A 13,765-nucleotide genomic window follows, 5' to 3' on the forward strand; every position below is an offset into this window, starting at 1 on the left:
TCTCTAGGCATGGGTGGTGCTGATGGCTGGACCTTGTCCCTTGTCCCTGTCAAACCTGTCATACCTGTTGTTTCTGTCTTTTCTCTCATACCGGTCATATCTGTCATTTCTGTCTCCTACCTCTATAATTTTTACAGTTTCGGCCCCAGTGCCCATACCTCAGGCAAACATAGCACTGATCCCTAGCCATGTCTCTTCTCTGGTATCCTTGTCCTTCATCCTGTCTATTATGCGCCCCCTGATAGTACATTCCCTCTGGCTCCTCCTCTTGCTGTACTTGTTGCAACATCATCCCTTTGTCAGTTTTAGCTGAGTCCTTCTTTACTTTAAAAATACCATCCCTTTCCATAGTTGCCAGAAGTGTGCACAACTCTTGATATCCTTTAGCAGACCAGTCAGGGTGGCGTAGTTTACAACTATGGGCCACAGATGCTAATAATCCATTCATAAGGGTCTGAGTTGCCAATACTTTATATGCCTCTGTCGTGCGTGGTACACCTGCACTATTATCCCATGCTTCATTGAACCTTAGGATGTAATCAGCCACTGATTCCCCTGATTTCTGCAACGTGGCTGTTACTTGAGAAAAATCACCATGTTTTACTGCTAAGCCATATATAGCGTCCCTGACAGACTCTAACCAATTCATCAATCTATTTTCTGTGACATCCATATTATTAGTCAGTATTGTCCAGTCCCTCTCCTGTGTAATTTGGAACGCACTTTTTACTAAAGACCATCTGCTACCATATCCTAGTTTTAGTAACATTTCTACGTCTCTGGGAAGGGGGGTATAAGCAATGCATATTTTATGGAGCCATTCATAATATTTCACACTGGCTGTGAATGGGTCTGGGGCATCCTTAGCCATTTGAGCTGCTTCCAAGGGGGTCCATGGTTTTAACATTGCTGTCCCTCCTAACACTATTTTTGGTGCAGTCATTCTAGCGTTTAATAGTGCATCATCAGTATAGGAGTTCTCACCCTTTCCTTTTAGCGCCTGTGTGCAAGACTGTGTAAGTATCAGCCATTCTCTGCTATCTATCTTATCCTGGAGATTATGAATGGAGCGTTGTATTTTCTCCCTTTCTGTGTTCACTTCTTCCTGGAACCTGTCTGTCTCCCGTCTTCGTTGAGCTAACTGCCTGTGTTCCTCCTCATTGTTTTTTCCTTGTGCACTCATTCCTAAATCCTTCCTTAGACCAAAAGTGGAAGTTGGTACAGGGGTTTCAAAAGCAAGCGGTATGTCCCCCCCAAAGGACAGGTGTCTATTCAGGACCGGTGTTGTGGCACCACCTTCTCTGGCACTAGTTGGCATGTCAGATACCCTAGTTAAATCACCCTCCAGGGAAATATGGAAATAAGGCACACAGGGCATGCCTTTTTTGGACCCAGAGCCTGCTTGTGTGTGTTATTTCTTTCACAATGTACATAGGGGCCTGAAAGTGATGGGTAAATTGAAGTTGTTGGAGGAGGTGGAACTGGCCCTGCAGAATGGATGCTTTGATCCAATCTTAGGGGGCTGCTCTCATTGTTATTTCTACCTGTGTTCCAGGAATTGAACTCACTATTCACATCCAATCTCTGTCTTTTCCTTTCTTCCTCTGTAAATAACAGTATCTCTTCCTCAGTTATTGTACTACTCATTATTTGCTCATTATTCCCTCCTTCCCCCAATTTTACATAAAGGCCATGAGGCTTGGAGGTGATAAACAGTTTCTTCAATTTATTTATATCGATATACACCTGGCGGTGAGTCCAAATACACAGCAGAGCAGCAGCCCTTCTTGAAGTAGTGGCATTTGGTATTGTTTTAACTCTGTCTACTTCAGCTGTTGTCAAACCACAGTGGTTACATAGTGACAAAAAATGCTGCTCTGTTTGCACATAGTTACTTAATTCCAATAAACATTGGCTATAAGTTATAGGCCAATCCTTTGCTAGTTCTAGCTCCTTTTTATTATGTTTTTCGCATTCCCTGTTCACCACTGCCACTGTAGAACAGTCTCTGGACTCTGTGGAGACTATTTCCTTGCCTTTTCTTTTTGAAAGGAGAGCTTTCTTCTTAGCAATGGAAAGCCACTGCTGCAAGCAATCGCTTATGTAGTTCACCCCGTAATTCTATAGTTTCTGTCAATAGTTCAATATCCTCTACCTCAAGAGAACCAAATCTTGGCCACTTCCCGTTATTCCCTTTCCAAGTCCAAACTAGCGCGCAGAAAGGTGTCACATATTCCAGACAATTTGTATCTTCTAGAACCTGGGCTGCAGGGCTATCTGGAGGTAATTTGAAACCTTTCTCTCCTGTCAACTGTTTAAACAACTTTTTAGTCTTTTTCAGCATTCTAGGGCTTACCACCATTACATTTCCTTTAGACTTGCCGCTGCCCATTGTGCCCTTCCCTCACAATTTTATAATCTGAAAAAATAAACACAATGGTTGTATCCTGCAAAAAAAATTTTAAACAGGGGAAAAAATGTTATGCGGTGGTGGATAGAGAGAGAGATAGAGAAACCAAGAGCTGTTGACAATTTACAGGCACAACACAAAACAGTTTTTCTTGTCTATTGCAGTTCTGCACTACTTTACAAATAATTCAAAATCATTGCAATGAAACATAGTGACGCATTTACACTTAATCAACACATAATTCAAATACAGCCATTGATCAATGACAGACTATTTGTTTGCACGCATTTCAAAATCATTTCCTGTGTTCCGGTGCCAGCCGATCAAATGCTTCCCAAGCTACACTCCAGGAGGGTTTTAAATAATTAATTAATTTATTTTCTCTCTGGGATTCCCGTTAAACAAAAACAAAATTCTCTTCTTTCTGTTCAGGATCTCCTGCGTGGAATTACAATTCGCCGTACGAATTTGCCACTATCATTTAACGCAATGATACGGATAACTTTGTTACTCCTCAGTCACCTAATCAAGAAAAAAATTATCTTCAGTCTGGCCAGGTTCTCCTGCGTGGAATTACAATTCGCCGCACGAATTTGCCACTATCATTTAATGTAATGATACGGGTAACTTAGTTACTCCTCAGTCACCTATTAAATATCCAGCTATATTTTTATTTATATCAATCCCCAGTTTAACTCTTAGCTAAGCGTTGAGAGGCCACAACAACAGGCATTCAATTAACTTACCCGTGGTGGCATTTCACACATCCCACTTCTGACACCATTTGTTAGGAAACTATTTTTCAACCCTCCTCAGAGTGACGCAAAGACAACACAAACACCAGGCAAGGCTCCGGAACAGATGAAATGCTTTCATGAGGTACCAAGGTTTATTGGCAGGCCAAGGCAGAAGGCAGACGCACATCCCAGTGTAACGTCTTACAAGCTGGCATCTTCTGCCCTGAAGCATATAAGTCAGGCATTTATATATGTTAATAAGTGCTGTCACTGCACAACCCAAAAAGGGGACACAGTCCAAACATGGGCACGCACATACAAAAGAAATGCTGCACATACAAAACTAGAAGTCCATAGTGTAAAAATATACAGAATGCAGTGTGAGCATGAGCACGTGAACAGACAACAGGTGGTCCCTAAAGAAATGGGGGCTGGGTTGCTGGCTGAACTTAAAGTGTGAGACCGAGCTAAACTTAACAACGTGGCTTGGAGAGGTTTGTTTGTACAACTGGCATAGGTGTCCGAGAGGTCAGTAGGGAAGTCTTACTGGAACACAGATAAGGGTAAGGAGAGTTGGAACTAAAGTATAATATCTATAGGTACATACATGTGAATATATATTTTTCCCAACAAGCGGGACGTTACCTGTAGTAAGGGTTTGATTGCACACCTTTGGTAGGCCCGGGATAAGCTCATCTGCCTCATCTTTCCAGACCCAGTGTGGAATATGATGTAGCGGGGAACCAGAAGAAATGGACATCACCAATTCCCTAAACATCTCACTACTTACAGATTCAATGATATCCAGCTAACTTGTTGGTTCATTTCCCCTCTCCTCCTAAAACCAGCATATGGGTCTCAGAGATCAATCTGTTTTCCAACTGCAGATCATTATTGATATCAGGATCCTCCTTAATATCATTCAAGATTGTTTCAATCTTATTGTAAAATAAAAAAAACAGCTAACTTATCACACAAGTCCTGCAATGGGGTTATCATATTATTAGCACAGTCAGGATCTGACAAGTCTCCTACTAGTTCAAACATTTTTTTTACCTTTATTGGCTGCTTCCATAATTGTTGAGGCATAGTACATTTCCTTAGCTTTCCTAATCTCAGTCTTATACTGATATGATGCTTCTTTTAGAACTGCTTTATCACCTTCTGAATAGATCATCCGCCACTGCCTCTCCAGCCTTCTACTTCTACTTTTAAGTTTAATTTCTTTTAACCTTGTTGTGAACCAGGGAGCCGACTGGCTAGTCCTTGGCTTAATAAGTTTAAGAGGAATAACTCTGTCAAGAGTCTCCTTATTTGACGTTTGAGGATCCGTGATTGGTGAGAACTTCTCTGATGGGCCATGCCCATTTGATCAGACTTTGTATCTCATGCGTCATCCATGTGAGGTTATCTGGGATTAAACACAACATTCAGCCAGGTGTTACAATCGGTAGTATTGACCTTTCAGTCAAGTGTTAAAGTCACTGGTATTGACACTGCACTGTTGTGTGTTTGTAGAATAGACCCCTTAATTAAATTCATAATTGTGTGGGGATTAGTTCTGTTGTTTAGACCAGAATACTTTGGAGCGTGACTGGTTTGCATCACTTGTGCTGCATCGAAGCTTGTCTGTAGAAGTGGTGGCTTTTTACAGCCAGTTTAGGGACCTTGTTTGGGAACGGCCGAGACTTGCATTTTTTAATTTCAGGAGGCCAGTGTACAATATCACAAGTTTAGCAACTAGAGTTTACAATTTAGCCTGAAACCATTAGTGTATAAATGGACAATGCATAGGTAATTGTAAATTTTTCTACCTTTAAAGCATTTATACGGCCCCAGGAGCATCCTGTGTGGGTTTTAATATCATTTACAGTTGAAACTAGTGGAATTATAGTTTCTGGAGGATTATTTTTTTTATAAATGAGAACTCAACATGAAGAACATCATTTTCTGATCATTTCTCACACTCCATATGGGCAGCAGATACACCTTCTCAAACTAGCTCTCTGCTCTGTGTCTACCTTCACCTTCTTGTAGTATTCCCAGTGCATAATGCTCAGTCTAATTGGTCTTCTTCGCCAGAATATACTGTCTGTGAATACCTAGTGCTGAAATCCTCAGCACACATCTTATGTCTCTATATCCCGAAGGAGGCTGTGCTTAGAGCATTTGGAACAAGTGTTGCAAGGCAGTGAAACAGCTTTGCCCGGTTATGCTCTTGCTGTAGAGATCTGGGTTATCAGAAAATAATGAATGGGCTTTGTCAAGAAGGCACCTTTGTTGAGAACCTCTATTATAAAACTGAAATAGAAAATTTACTTTGTGATGTTTTGTATAAAAATCTGTATTATTAATACTTTGCATACTGTTGGTTGGTTTTCGGTTATTCAATGGATTACCACCTGTAAGGAAAAGAAATCCTACATAGGAAGTCTGTAGCATGTGATTTGGTTTTCCTAACACATTTTCCCAGTTTAAAAAGGTGCATGGCTTTTTCAGAGGTTTACTTTTGTTAATATGGATATTTTTAGTCGCTGTGATTCTTGACCTAAAGTGAGAGGTTTGCGTTTTAAAATGTAGAAGCCTCAATGTGCAGACATAGGTTGTTGGGTGGTGCCCATACTTGAAGCAGTACTATATTTAAGTTTCAGACGGCCTAGGGTACAACGAGGAAGTGGCCCCAGACATTACGCTCCCTCACTGTCCATGTGGATTCAGTCTACGAGTCTTGGTTGAATATGCACAAAACCTGAACTTCTTATGAATGTAGATAAATAATGCGTCGGTTTAGGATTTCTGTGCACCACATGCTGCCATAAAGGGTCAGCCATTTTCTTTACTACAAAGAAGTAAATCTTTAAATGAAACCAGCAGAGACCTCCGGCACCGTCTAGCATAACTACAGTTTGATTGTTTTAAGTGCCAACCAGCATGGTCCGCATTTTATAATTTATTGAGTATCAGATAGATAACGGCATCTGAGGACATGTTAAAATGGTTTCAGCCAAGGTTCTGTGCTCTTCACTTTTGATTTTTGAAAATCTGTTTATTGAAAATGTTTTTATAAAACAAGATGAAGAACAGCAGGATGCAACATTTACAGTACCACACAATGCAGTATCACAAAAGTAGTCTATAAGTGATGGAGTCGGCTGAAAATGAGCAAATCTGCAAGGTCATATTGTGTTCAGTAAAGGATCCACGCATGTTGTGGTGTCCATGTTTGTGTCTTCAAAAAGAATAGCGAGTACAGGATAGCTAAACGGAGTAGCTTGGAAGGATGGGTTGCATGACCACCGAAGTGTAAGTTTGATGTGAAGCTGGGTAAGAAGGAGGAGTCTCGGACAAGGGGATGCCAAAGGAGAGAAAAGAGGTAGCTGGGGAGTTGAATGGCCAGGGAGGGGGGAATTTTGCTGTATCAAGCTTTGCCTGTCAGTGGGACATCCAGTCAAAGAGATGAAGCGCCAGGAGCCTGGGAGGTGTAAAACAAGAGTATTCCAAGTGGGTTAAATAATCGATCAATGGTTGCCAAATAAGAGCAAATTTAGTATCTGTATGTCTTTATTTAGTAGGATAGGAGCTTCATGACCATGACATGCCAGAGGTGCAGCAACCATTGAGCGATTAGAGGGGCAGAAGATTTCTACCAATGCAAGGCTATGCATTGCTTGGCAGCACCCAGCATATGGCTAATAAGGCGCCAGTTGGTATGAGTCATCCCCTCTAGTCCCAGGGTGCGAATGACCATGTTGTAGGAATCTGGGAGGAGGAAACCCACTGTGCCTTTGATATGGCCAAGAAATTCCTTCCACTGGGTCGTGATTAAAGTGTATAACCACCATATGTGGTGGAAGTTCCCAGGAGCTACCTTGCACCCAGTAAAAGACAGAGTTAGCTGGGGAGATAGTATGAAGGTGAGTAGGCATGTACTACCACAGTGTCATTAATTTGCATGCTGACTTGTGCTATGGTATGCTTCTGTAAATTTGGGGACTGTCCTGCCAAAGAGATTCCCATTGTTTCTGGGAGATGCCCTCAGTGGTGTGGCCGTCCCATTATGTTTGATTTGTGTGTGGGCGATGCGTTCCTTATAGGTATGCAATATGAGACCCCTAGTGCCAGCATTGTATCAAACTAGTCTCTCGAATAGTTGCTGGACATGGGTCGATAAGCTATGGGCCTGCCCATATGGAACCAATGTTTTTCACTCTCCTGGGCTGCCCATTCGGAAACTTAGCTGAGATGTGCAGCTCAGTAGTATTCAAGTAAGTTAGGGCAGGCCAATCCCCCTCGGTTCCTGAAAGTATAAGCATGGTGTTAAAGAGCGGGGGCATTTAAACACCCCCCTCCTTACACCATCCCATTATGAAGATGCATATGTGTTGCTGAAGGTGGAAAATATTATTATGTGAAATGGGAGTGGGGAGGGTCTGAAATAGATAATGCCCTTCAGTAGAATTGTCTCTTCAACAGTGTTAAACCAACGGAGGTCTTCTAAAATGGACTCCAGATAAATTGACCAATTGGCTTGTGTCCACAAAGTCAGTGTGGGGGTAAAGTTCAGGTCTAGGTACCGAATGGCGTGTGGGGGCCATTGAAATGGTGCTAGACACTGTAGAGCCAGAAGGACTTGCTTCGGTATTGTAAGATTCAGGGTGAGCAATTTAGACATGTTGACCTCCGGGTCAGAGACCTGCATAACGGCTGTAAGTACACTCACTCCTGCCGAAAGGGAGGTGGCTGATTGGATAAGAGTTAGTAGATTATCTTCAAAGAGACTCAGTTTGTGAGAGCGGCCACCAAAAGGAATGCCTACGATAGATTCAGTCTGCCGGAGGATGATGGTCAGAGGCTCCACTGCAAAGCGAACAGTAGGGGAGAAAGTGGTCACCCCTTCTGGCTTTTCGCCAGTTGAATCATAGTGGTAACCCCTGTTGGGTGCCTTTGCCCAGGTGAATCTGTTTTGTGAACTGACCATTAACTCGAATTGTGGCCATCGGAGAGACGAAGGAGGCTGTAATCCTAGTAAGCATTCTGGGGCTCAGGCCTTTGTTTTTAAGGACCACTTGTAGGAACGTCCAGGTGACCCAGTCAAAGGCCTTCTCCGTGTTGACCGAGAGAAGACTGGAGGGAAGGGTATAGTGGTGGAATTTTCCACTGAATGTGCAACACAACTTATATTATCCGCACTCTGCTGATTACGATGAAGCCACATGATCCAGGATGATAAGGCATGGGAGGTATTGCTTCAACCAGTCTCCAAAGATCTTGTTTAAGATCTTGGTGTCTGAATTTAAGGGGGCAATCAAAGGGTAGGAAGTGCAAAGGGGTGGAATCTTTAATGGGTTCAGGAATGAGGGCGATCTTAGCTGCCATTGTGAAAGTGAGGCCTTTGTCTGATACTCACAAATTAAATAATGTGAGTATGCGATCTTGAAGGAGGGGAAGGAATGCTGTATAGAAAGTGACCCGAGGTCCGTTGGGGCCTGGCATCTTGCCAGAGGGGAGGTCCCGCAGGGTACATGGCAACTCTGCAAGGGAGATAGAGTCCTGCAAGAGTTCATTATGTCACAGATCAAGGGGGTGCTAGTACCAGGCACTTACCTAAGCATCTATAACTTCTTCGGACGCATGTTCCCTAGCGTGGAGGGCTTGGTAAAAGCTATAGAATGTCTGTGGTTTATCTTGTTTGGTGGTGCCCATGTTGAATCCCCTCTCCGTATTGGAGCCAGAGCATGGTCAAGGAGCACACCAACCTCCAGCCCCCCCAAGAGTTCAGCTTCAAGGCAAGTAGAGATCTGCCAGCCTTGTTGGTTCTGTGGGCTCCTAGCTGTCCCTGCAATAAGGCCACCTGCCTTTTGTTGTGCCTAGGGAGGGTAGATTGATCAAGGAGATCTAGATTCCTAATCTCACTGTCCAAACCTGTCACCACTAGTTGAGATTCTCGTGCTATAGCAATAGTGGATACAGCCCCTCTAATAGTGGCTTTAAAGACGTCCCAAAGTACATGTGCAGAGACATCTGGGAGGTCGTTGAGATCAAAGTAGTCTGTGATCCCCTTTTCGATTTCAGCCACATTGACCGGGTCACTAAGCAAGCGTGGAGGGAATCGCCAGCACTGTGGGGTCGGTCCCTGTCCCCTGTCTCAGGACCATGTTAATTCTACATGAGCGTGGTCTAAGATGGAGCTATCGGAGATGGTTACAGTCTCCAGGGTCCAAAGAAGAGAATGGGTGAGAAAGAGATAATGATGCACGAGTACGATGCGTGCACATGTGAGTGAAAAGAATAGTCCTGTGTATCAGGATGTCTATAGCGCCATGCTTCCACAAAATTGAGTGCAGCGGCCATTGCCCCAGTACCCTGGAAGGATTTGGAACTAAGATGAAGCTTGGGGTGCCACAGCAGGCTAAAGTCGCTCTCCATCACTATGTCTCCCCTCTCCGGTGATACAGATTCCTGCTCAAAGTCCAAGTTGAACTGCCCAACCTGCCATCTAGCCTGAGGGTGGTGAGGCTTAGCCGGCCTTCAAGGTCAGCCGTGAATTTGAAGAATGCAGCCCTCTTAGTCTGAGTAATGAATTTATTAAGGCACTTCCCAGGTTTCAAACCCAGATACAGGAAAATAATATTGTGAGCATTTAATGTGAATGCAGCAACACATGTGCAGCTATTAAAATAATCACAGAGGTGGGATAATAATAATTAGAGAAAATGCAATACATCAACAACAAATATATATGCATTGACTACGTATATTTATGCATGCACACAGTAAAGCTAGATATTAAGATTTAAAAATGCATCACCATGGGGATTGAATCCAACATCATCCCTGTCTGCCAGTGTCAAGCTGTGAAACCCGTGACAGCTGAGACAGGAGAAACTTCCCCAACGGCATTATTCTGAGCAGTGTGTGCACTCTCAGAAATGAGTTCATTCTACCCCAGTGCCAAGCTTGCCCACTTTATATACTTTAAACAAACTTAAGAGGAAGGTTCTAGAAACCCCCTCCTTTTGACTAAGTTGTGAAATTCAAGCACTGGTTGTACTGGGTGAGTGCTGAAAAAACATGCAAGAGAATGGCCAGATCCCAATGTATATTTCCAAGAGTGAGCTGTACCATTCTCTGCTATAAATTTCTCATTTCTCATCCTTGTACACTCTTATCAATGTTGCATTCCCCATGTTATGTTCCCTTCCCTGGTGAGAAAAGTGAACACACTTTAAAAAACTGCATGGAAAAATACCTGCACCTCCAATGTGATGGCATTTGAAGCTACGCTAAGCACAAAATGGGGTCAGTGGTCAAGATGGAGTTGGTGGTTAAATACAGATACTTTGGACACAATATAAACAAAGAATTACCTGGGCCAGCTGCTGTCCTGATAAGACCCCGATAAATAAAAAGTCAGAACACATTGACATCTTATATCAGGGATCATACGCAATGGAATGATGAAATATTCACTTCATGGGCTAGGATGCAAAACCACAGCTGCTCTCTGTTAGTTCATCATAAGACCCCCATCCTAGTTGTAGTGGGAACCTTATTAGTGCACATTTTTTTTTCCTTAACGTTTTTAAGTGGGCTGAAGAATGAAAATTGTTTTTTTGGTGTTTAACTGTTCACCACAGTCACCAGTGAATAAGGTCATAATATGTGGTTTGAATTATAATTTGTTTTAATAAGACTACATAACTTGGTTTATAATACTGTATAACTGCAGGAGAATCTACCATTTAAACTACACATGACATTAAAAACTTAACTTTTAGGGCTCTGGCAATTTTGTAAAATACTTGAATTTGGATACTTGGTTATGAATGCACATGCGCTTATGGCACTGAAAAATGGAAAAGAGGTTTCCCAACAGCAAATGGTTGTCATGAGGGATTCTCTTTTTTCAGTTTTTTTTTATCATGGGCCTAACCAATTAGGTTTTTAAAAAAGGCTACTCACCCCTTTTTATATATTACTTAAGAAAAGTGGTTTTCTCTTGGGCTCCCACCAAGGGTACTTCACGTTGATGCCTTAAGCAGCCCAAACTGGCATTACTTTGAACTGTCTGCAGTAGAAGAGGGTGTAAATAATAGTCAAAGACACAAGATATGTTACTCTGTGGTAGGAGGAAAAACTTAATTTTCAATCAAAGTAGAACATTGGTTGGCTCTGGCTTCCAGACTTTGCCTCCAAATGTCAACAGATGCTAGTCTGCTTGAGCTAGTAACTTATATCACATGAATAGCATAGAAGCTTTTGATGCAAGTACTGGGCGTTTGCATTGCAAGAGTGGAAACTTTGCTGGTGGTTGTGTTGGTCTGGGCTGGAGACAAGCCTGGTTTCTGAACGAACACCTTATATTTGTGAGTGGTGGCAACAAGACTTCCAGGTGAGAAGGGGAGCTGACGTGACCACTAGAACATATACCCAAGGCCCAGCTGACTGAAGATCTGCATGGAGGACAACAAAGCACAGAGATCAAACAGAAGCCTCAAATTCCCTGCAGTTCAGGGAAGTGGAGCTGCAGAAACATTTTTCCTGCATCAGCATTCCGACGGCCCATGGATCTGCCACTTCCCAGTCATAACGGGACTGGAGTTATTGAAACTTCATGCCTTATCAAGTCTGGAACAGTATCTGGAATCCGTCATCCCGATTTATATTAAAAAAAATTTTTTTTTAAAAACATTCGAACCATCCTAACCTTTATGGTGCTGAAGAAGTTTTCATTTAATGTTGTGCCTCATGCTTAATCTTAAAGTTTAGTTCCAAGGTGGTACTTCTTAAGTCCGGGTGTGCTCACTATGACACTGCTTGGAAATGTTGAGCAAAGGTGTCAGTTTTTGAGATCGTGGCACCTAAGTTTTTTTTTTTTTTTTTACCTCTGCGAACAACATGGTGGATGCAGACACTAACCACATGACTCCCTCACTATGTATTATGACCAGTTTGGCCCATAACAAGGTAACACTGTGTCCCAACTGAACACCATTTACAGATCCCAGATAAGCAGCTAAGTTGGGTAATCAAACTCTTGGCACCTTAAAACAGCACTATTGACCCTACCAGGTGTGATTCTTATTGGCTGGATTCTGGATTTTCTGGTGATAGTTTTTTTTTTTTACTGGAACTTCAACAGCTGTAGCTTGAGCCCACTGAATTGTCCAGCTTCGGACACAAATCCTGAGATCGAGTGGAAGGTCGAAGAAATCCTAAAAGTGCTGCAGATTGTGCTATTTTTTTCTTGCATCACTTTTTATAACTATAATATGTTATCTGATGGTTCCTTGTCTTCAAAGTGTATCTTATTGTCACACCATAATTGTGAGGCAGAATCTAAAGACTTCTTCAGAAGATCCTTGTTACTTGGTATGATGATTGCATGCAGAAAATGGCTATACTATGGGCTACTACATTGAATGCAGTGGTCCACATCTCATACTGGTGCATAACATAGTAATACTATGGGGGTTATTCCAACTTTGGAGGAGGTGTTAATCCGTCCCAAAAGTGACGGAAAAGTGACGGATTTACCACCAGCCGTATTACGAGTCCATTATATCCTATGGAACTCGTAATACGGCTGGTGGTATATCCGACACTTTACTGTCACTTTTGGGACGGATTATCACCTCCTCCAAAGTTGGAATAACCCCCTATATGTTTTCTCCTAGTCTGAAATGCAAAACTGTGGGTGCCCCTAGGAGACCGCGCCACTGCTCCTGAGGGAGAGGCAATAATTTCCCCACTCTAATTCCACCAGTTTTTAACAAACAAAAATTATGTGGTAGAAAATGTGGGCATGCTAATTTCCAGAAAACTCGGAAAACAAATTCAGTTCAAATACCCACACTCACACATTGAATCTGAGCATTTGTTACCACAAAAATTCTTTGAACCTTAGGCCCCTGTCCTCTCTTTCCGCATGTGACACTCATCATTGGTGTTAGTAGCGTAAGCAGCAGGAGAGCGAGCATGTTAATTATTTTGTTAATCAAATCAACTATTTTCAGTTAGAGGATTAGGGCTGTGGGGTGGAGCACGGCAGGGTATGTGTGCTGAGATGTTGGGTGCATTGGCCGTTTGGCAAGGGATACGCTTGCGCTTCAGTGACCAGCTGATTGAAGCAGTGGTGCACTTAAGTGCTCCTGATCTTGCTGGGCACAGTGGCAATTGGACAGTTGGTCAATACAAACGATCCCTCTGTTGCAAGGGGTCTTCAATCCATTTTATGGTAAGAGCTGCTTATGACCCATGACAATGACCACAAGCTATTAATAAATGAAATATCTGTACAGTACTCCCGTTATCATATATGCCATTAGATTGTCATTTGTATTCTGTTTGAACATTCTCAACTTGACTCCCTCCATCTCACTCAGTAGCTGCTGTGCTCTATTATGTGTGTCAATGTCCGTTAACAAACGTACAATCTCGCAGCAGGTGTTTTAGCTGTATGGTGATTGGGCATGTTGGGGCTATGCCAGTCACAATGTGTAAATAAGCATGTGTTTTTGTAATTGGTTTGTCTGGCTCTCACTTAAGGGGGCTGTAGCTCAGTGGAGCTTACTCCTGCGCTCTGCAGAAGGCGGCTTTTTCACACTTCATAGTTCTG

General features: G+C 42.6%; 1 protein-coding gene across 5 annotated transcripts in view; it reads left to right on the forward strand.

The window, feature by feature from the left end:
* The window catches only part of ZNF362 (zinc finger protein 362), a 135,703-nt gene that overhangs the window by 33,885 nt on the left and 88,053 nt on the right, over positions 1 to 13,765 (forward strand). The gene's annotated exons all lie outside the window — the stretch shown is intronic.

The sequence above is a fragment of the Pleurodeles waltl genome, chromosome 6 (genome assembly GCF_031143425.1).
Source record: "Pleurodeles waltl isolate 20211129_DDA chromosome 6, aPleWal1.hap1.20221129, whole genome shotgun sequence".
In the NCBI taxonomy this organism is placed as follows: Eukaryota; Metazoa; Chordata; class Amphibia; order Caudata; family Salamandridae; genus Pleurodeles; species Pleurodeles waltl.